Here is a 7,298-nt window from a genome sequence, read left to right as displayed (position 1 = left end):
AAAGTCCACCTTGGGAGTCTCGGGCTCAGGGCTGGCAGACTTACGTCAGCTCTCAGTGCGGAGAGGGGACGCAGTGTCGAAAGTCCCAGCATCTGCGGGGTCCCGGTCGCAGCTGAGCTAACGTTCCAGGGGTATTGTGCCCAGCACTGGGGGGGGTGTGAAGCCCCGGGAGCTATATCGTCCCCCTATTAGAATCCCTTCAGCCGAAGAAGATCAAAAGATGAGGTCAGCTCCCCGGGGCACCCATAGTGAGGAGGAGAGGGGTCAGTACCGGATGTCACACGAGGCAAAGACCCGCAAGCGGGGCGGCCATAATCGAGGTACGCAGGGGGAGGGGGGGTGGGTCCCCCAGTCAAGGTCTATCCCGTCCGCCATCCGGGTCCGGGTGTCTCCAGGGGTGCGGGTAGCCGGGTGGGCGGCGCGGGTTTCTCCGGGGCAAGGAGCGTAGGGCCGGAAAGGTGTGGTGGCATGGGTGGAGGGATCAGATGCTTGGCCCACGGCCTACTCACGTGCCGCTCGTCCTCGAGCCGAGTTGCGGCGCCTCCTGCCTCTCTGGGGACGTGGGGCGAGGGGACCTCCGTACGCCGGTGCACCCGATCGTCCGGTCGGGCGCGGGAAGAACTGCAGCCAGTCAGGAACTTGGATGGGCTCCGCGCCCATGAAACGGAAGAGGTCTGGGAGGTCCGCAGCGGTCCGGAGGGTGAAGGCGCCGGCATCCTTCCGGAAAGTCACTGACAGTGGATACCCCCAGTGGTATGTATGGTCCGTTTGCCTGGCGAGGTCCAGAAGAGGGCGTAGTAGTGCTCTGCGTCGGAGGGTTGCTCTAGAGAGGTCAGGCATGATCCGGATCTGGGCACCGTCCATCTCTATGTCCCCGAGATCCCAGGCCTTGCGGAGGATTGTTTCCTTCTGGGCATATCGATGTAGGCGGCACACAATATCTCGCGGCCTGTCTTGATCCGCCGGCTTAGGCCCAAGCGCTCTATGTGCTCTGTCCAGCGTGACCACCGCCTCCGGATCCTCCAGCACCTCGCGGAAGAGGTCGATCACTTTGGCGCCCACATTCTCCGCCGCCGCCGGCTCGGGGACCCCGCGAATCCGCAGGTTACTGCGGCGGCTTCGATCTTCCACATCTTCCAAGTGGAGCTGAAGTGTTATAGCCGCCTCTCGGTGCTGGTCCCGGGCCTGCTCCAACGCTGACACCCGGTTCGCCAGGGAGGACACTGATTCTTCGCCCGAAGCCACTTGGTCCGTAAGTGTGGATACTTCCCCTCTCACTTCCTGAATGTCTCTCCTGTGTGTCTCCTCTAGCTTCAGTATCAGCGTTTCAATGTCCCGTCTAGTCGGTAAGGCCTGTAGCATGGCCTTGATGGCCGGGTCCAAGCCCACCGGCTCCGGAGCCTGTAGGTCCGCCATCTCCTCCCTTGGGGGGTCCTCCGGAGGGTCAGGGGCGAAAGTGAGCCAGTCCTCTGAACCACCAGGGTTCCATATTTGCCCAGTTGGATCCACCGCTGCGCCGCGTGGGGATACTCCCGGATGGTCTCGCGTCGCCAGTAGGCCCGAATCGGGGGAGACTTCCAGGCAGGTCTTGAAATATCTCTGGATATTCCCCGAGATCTTCGCGGAGGGTGTCCCTTTAGATGCTGCTCTAGTCCCGTATTTCCTTACGGGTATCATGCCGGTCTGAGTGTGTTTTTTGGCCGAAAATAGGGGGATCAGGCCGGGAGCTCAGATGGAAAGCTTCCTCACTCAGCCATGTCCAGGCCACGCCCCGAGTCCTGTTTCTAATTGGCCAAAGCACCAGGCGATCCAATTGGATGCCCAGTGCTTTGGAGATCAGAGAGGAAATGCGGGAGGAGCGGACACCGGAGCCACTGCCTGCACTCGATGAGAGGAGGAGAACGGGTAGGTGCATGATGTTCTGGAGTTCTGTATAGGAGTAGAGAGGAAAACAGGGGGGCTAGATGTAGCAGGAAAATAATAGATGATCTGGGCAGTGTAAATGTTCCCTTTAGTCAACATTGTTCATCAAATATTTAGCAAGTGACTCATTACTCTGCAATTGCTATAATTAAATGTATGCAGAAGAGGTAGTTAAAATGTCAGATCACACACACCATATAATAAAAAAAATAAAATTATATATATATATATATATATATATATATATATATATATATATATATATATATATATATATACAGTGCCTTGCGAAAGTATTCGGCCCCCTTGAACTTTGCGACCTTTTGCCACATTTCAGGCTTTTTTTTGAAGAATCAACAAAAAGTGGGACACAATCATGAAATGGAATGAAATTTATTGGATATTTCAAACTTTTTTAACAAATAAAAAACTGAAAAATTGGGCGTGCAAAATTATTCAGCCCTTTTTACTTTCAGTGCAGCAAACTATTTCCAGAAGTTCAGTGAGGATCTCTGAATGATCCAATGTTGACCTAAATGACTAATGATGATAAATAGAATCCACCTGTGTGTAATCAAGTCTCCGTATAAATGCACCTTCACTGTGATAGTCTCAGTGGTCCGTTTAAAGCGCAGAGAGCATCATGAAGAACAAGGAACACACCAGGCAGGTCCGAGATACTGTTGTGGAGAATTTTAAAGCCGGATTTAGATACAAAAAGATTTCCAAAGCTTTAAACATCCCAAGGAGCACTGTGCAAGTGATAATATTGAAATTTAAAAAAGTGAAATTCAGCGCCAAAAGTATAATTAAATAGATATAAAATACAAAATAAGCTGCACCTCATAAACAATACTGATTGTAATATATGAAGAAATAGGTAGAGGGTGCTAGACCACTCAGTGATAAGTAAATATAGTGATCCTGTGGAAGAAAATATGTATTAATATTAAATACAAATACTGCGATAAATTAAATTATAAAGTTTCAAAAAAATGTCTCTATGTCATGACCACATGACATTATAGTCCCAAATCTTGTGAATAATGTGTCACAACAAAGTACACAAAACGTGAAAGAAATTCTTCTTAGTTGATATAATCTTGCTTTTTAGTGAAAAAAAGGAAAATGCCACCACCACATTCCAGTCTTCTTAACCACCCAATATCTGTGCTGATGAGAAAAGGATGCGCTTACCAGAAGAGGTAGACTACTTTAGTTAAAAAGTTAGTCAATTGAGCCTATGCAGGATTGTGCCTGCATACACATCGGACAGAAAGCAGATAATAGCCTCATCCCAGGACGTCTCAGTTAGGATATGCAAAAAAACAATGGAGGTGCCAATAGTGTAATACTGATAAAAATTTATGAAAAATACAAGGTAGAAAAAATATAAAACAAACAGCCGAAATGGCCTCTTACTGAAGGGGTGCCTACCCGGCACTGGGGCTGCGAGCCTGTCACCGCTACCTTGCGGTATGATAGGTGTGTGGGTCGTTTCAGTAGAAATGCTACCCCCGTAGCATAGCTTGGCGTCCCAGCTAACAGCTCCACGAGCTCCACGAGCAGGGAAAGACACGTCACGTGATCGGGTCCGCCTCCGACGTACGTTTCGTTGGATAGAACGTCTTCAGGGGCGCGTGCCCGATCACTGGTGCATGATGGAATATGTAGTCCCGGAAAGACTACTCATTGGTCCAAATCCAAAAATTTATCTGCAGCAGCCGCAGTACCGTTTAGGTTGCAAATTACATCACAATTCCTCATGTATATCTAACATCCAATAGGCAATAATAGTGTAAATGCCAAAATGCAGACGGCTAAACCGCCAGCAAGTCACATATGCACAAAACAAAGGAACAAAAACGGCACACTGCCCTCGCATCCCTCCGGACGTGCAAGGCACTAAAATCCTAACTTTAGGAAATCAGAAGACTGATGGTTGGGTGAGATTACAATTAGTTAATGACAATCTCATAGGCCTAATCAACATATTAAAAAGGACTATGATTATGCCGTGAAGGTTATATGAATAATCAGCATTAAGGTTCCTAACTCCACGAGAGGGAGGAGATAGACCACTCTTCTCGCATCCCTCTAGACGTGCAAGGCGCTCCTTCCACATAAGGCAAAACATAACCCATACCATCGGAAATAATAACTTGAAAATCTACATATATGTGTGTGCCTACATAGAAATGCACACATATTTTAGTACCCAGTCCCATTGAATCCATGACAGACCTCCCTCATTATGGAACACCATGGTTGTGGACAAAGAGAAAAAAATAATAAATACATAAAATTAGACACATAAGTATCTCACCCTGTAAGATAAGGTTATCACTTCAATTGGATAACTTTCAATTACACTCATAACAAAGGGAAATACCAATAAATTTACAGAAAATTCAGCTCCAACCCCTGAGATGACTACATTGGCAATTTAATCATTTGCCAAGAAACAATTGAGGTCTAACTCAATATTGAGACCAGTGGGCTGCATAGTTTGTAACCTATACACCCATTTCATCTCATTTTGTGAGACGCTGCGGGTCATGTGCGTCCCTCTCCAATGCCTACTGATTTTATCTATGCCAAAAAAGGTACACAAACTAGGATCACTTTGATGATAGTTAATAAAGTGCCTAGACACGCTGTGATTTGGGAAACATTTAGCAATGTTTGCAAGATGCTCATTTATCCTCACTTTAAGTTGTCGAGTGGTCCTGCCCACATACTGAAGTGAGCAAGGGCACTCCAGCACGTATGTGACATGGTCAGATCCACACGTAATCAGGGGTTTGATTTTAAAACTTTCCCCTGTGACGTTGGACTTGAAATGTGTGATCTTCTTTTTTTCTCCCGATTTTCGTGTAGTTTTACACGCTTTGCACAGAGTACAATGGTGAAACCCAGAACCGTCCAAAAAAGTGACAAGTTTCTTAGGTGGATCAGGCACATTAGGGGCTATTTTATTCCTAAGCCCTGGGGCTTTCCTATAGATGAACTTAGGTACACTAGAGATGGATGTTTTCAAATCTTTGTCTTTCATTAAAATGGGCCAGTGCCGTCTGAAAATGGCCTCAACCTGCCGGTATTGCCTATGGAACCCAGAGACAAAAGCGGCTTCACTTTTAAATTCTTTTTTTGGTTTAGAGATTAACAGAGTTTGCCTGTCCAGGACCGCAACTTGATTATATACTTGTTCCAATGTTTCTGCTGCATACCCCTTTTCCAGGAATTTTTTAGTGAGATGTTCAGCTTGTGCAATGAAAAGCTGAGAAGACGTGGGAGAACGACGCATGATCGTGCCCACGGAAGTTCGGGGCTCAGGTAAGTAAAACGGAGGCACGGAAGGAGGGGGGGGGGGGCGGACATTGCAAGGTGTTTTTTCACTTTAATGCATAGGATGCATTAAGGTGAAAAAACACAAGGCTTTACAACTCCTTTAAGGTTTGACCTCATATTATATGGTAAATATGAAGACAAAAATCTGCAGAAATCTAATATAGTGTATGTGGTCCTAGACTCAATTTTTTTCCTTTCATTAAAAGTAATAGTTCAGGAGTTTTTTTTTTCTACCTACAAACCTGCAAACTTTATTGTTGCTTTTTATTGATAGAAAAACAAAAAAAATCTCCAAACTTACTGCATATATAAAGTGATGTACCAACTTTTCAATTCTGTTTCCTGTAATTTTTCCTAGATGTAGTAACAATACAGGGCCAGATCCACGAACGAATTACGCCGGCGTATCTATTGATACGCCGCGTAATTTTAAAGTTCCCGCGTCTTATCTTTGTTTTGTATCTACAAAACAAGATACGACTGCATCTGGGATGGATCCGACAGGCGTACGTCTTAGTACGCCGTCGGATCATAGGTGCATTTTTCCGCCGGCCGCTAGGTGGCGTTTCCGTCGAATTCCGCGTCGAGTATGCAAATTAGCTAGGAATGGCGATCCACGACCGTACGTCCGGCCGTCACATTTTTTTACGTCGTTTGGCTTTTTCCGGCGTATAGTTATCCCTGCTATATGAGGCGTACTCAATGTTAAGTATGGCCATCGTTCCCGCGTCGAATTTTGAAAATGTTATGTCGTTTGCGTAAGTCGTTCGCGAATAGGGATTTGGTAAGAATGACGTCACCGTCGTAAGCATTGGCTTGTTCTGGTTTAATTTTGAGCATGCGCACTGGGATACCCCCACGGACGGCGCATGCGCTGTTAAAAAAAACGTAAATTACGTCGGGTCACGACGTATTAACATAAAACACGCCCCCATCACATACATTTGAATTGCGCGCCCTTACGCCGCCTAAGTTACACTACGCCGCCGTAACTTACGGCGGGAAATCTTTGAGGATACAAAAAACAAAAGTAAGTTACGGCGGCGTAGTGTATCTGAGATACACTATGCCGGGCGGAGAGAAGCGCCGATGTACGTGGATCTGCCCCACAGTTTTCAATTTTGTGGCTGAGAGGACAGCACATTCCTAAATCCGTAATAGAAGACATTAGGGGCATTACATGAGTCCTTTAAAAACCCAAGCCCCACCGGTCACCTGGATTCAAATAGTCTGGGCTTGTAGTACTACATAGCTAAAAGTGTATGAGGCTGTTTCTTGTTTCCCATGTCATTTTTTCTTTATACCTCTTCTCTGTTTGCTGTCCTCTCATTCTTTGATTTTGTCTCCTCTCACTGCTTCTCGTCCCCAAAATTATTTCATTACTGCTCTGGTTTTCTGCTGATAGTGGTCCCAGGCCAGAGAAGCAGAACAGCCACAAAGGGCACTTAAAAGTACCACAGCGCTGATGATTCTGTCATATCTTAGGTATCTCAAATTAAAGCCATAGAGAAATTCGTTTTTTTTTCCACTTCAGACTCAACCAAAGATAAAAAGGGTCCATTAGACGAGGAGAGGACCATGCTCCTGGCCCACACTTCAGAAATTAGTTAATACTGGGAAATACCTTTCACTGGTATGTGAAAAATCCTTTTAGGATTAGATCAGGGTCTAAGACTAATTTAATATTTTTGCTGATACTAGTAAATTGGCCTTAAACCATTATAACTGTAATTTCATAAATAGACATATACATATATATATAAAAACTATACATCAAATGTAACATTGTTATAAAAAAGATAAATACAGATACCATGCTAATCAAAATGTAACACAACTTCATGATTTTTTAAAAATATATTGTGCATGATCTCATTGTTAATCAGTGGGTGTTGATCTACACAATATTACCAAAAGTATTGGGACACCTGTCTTTACACCCACATGAACCTTAATGGCATCCCAGTCTTAGTCCGTAGAGTTCAATATTAAGTTGGCCAACCCTTTGCCATTATAACAGCTTC

The sequence above is a fragment of the Rana temporaria genome, chromosome 10, assembly GCF_905171775.1.
Source record: "Rana temporaria chromosome 10, aRanTem1.1, whole genome shotgun sequence".
NCBI lineage: Eukaryota > Metazoa > Chordata > Amphibia > Anura > Ranidae > Rana > Rana temporaria.
Note: the sequence above shows the minus strand (reverse complement) of the source record.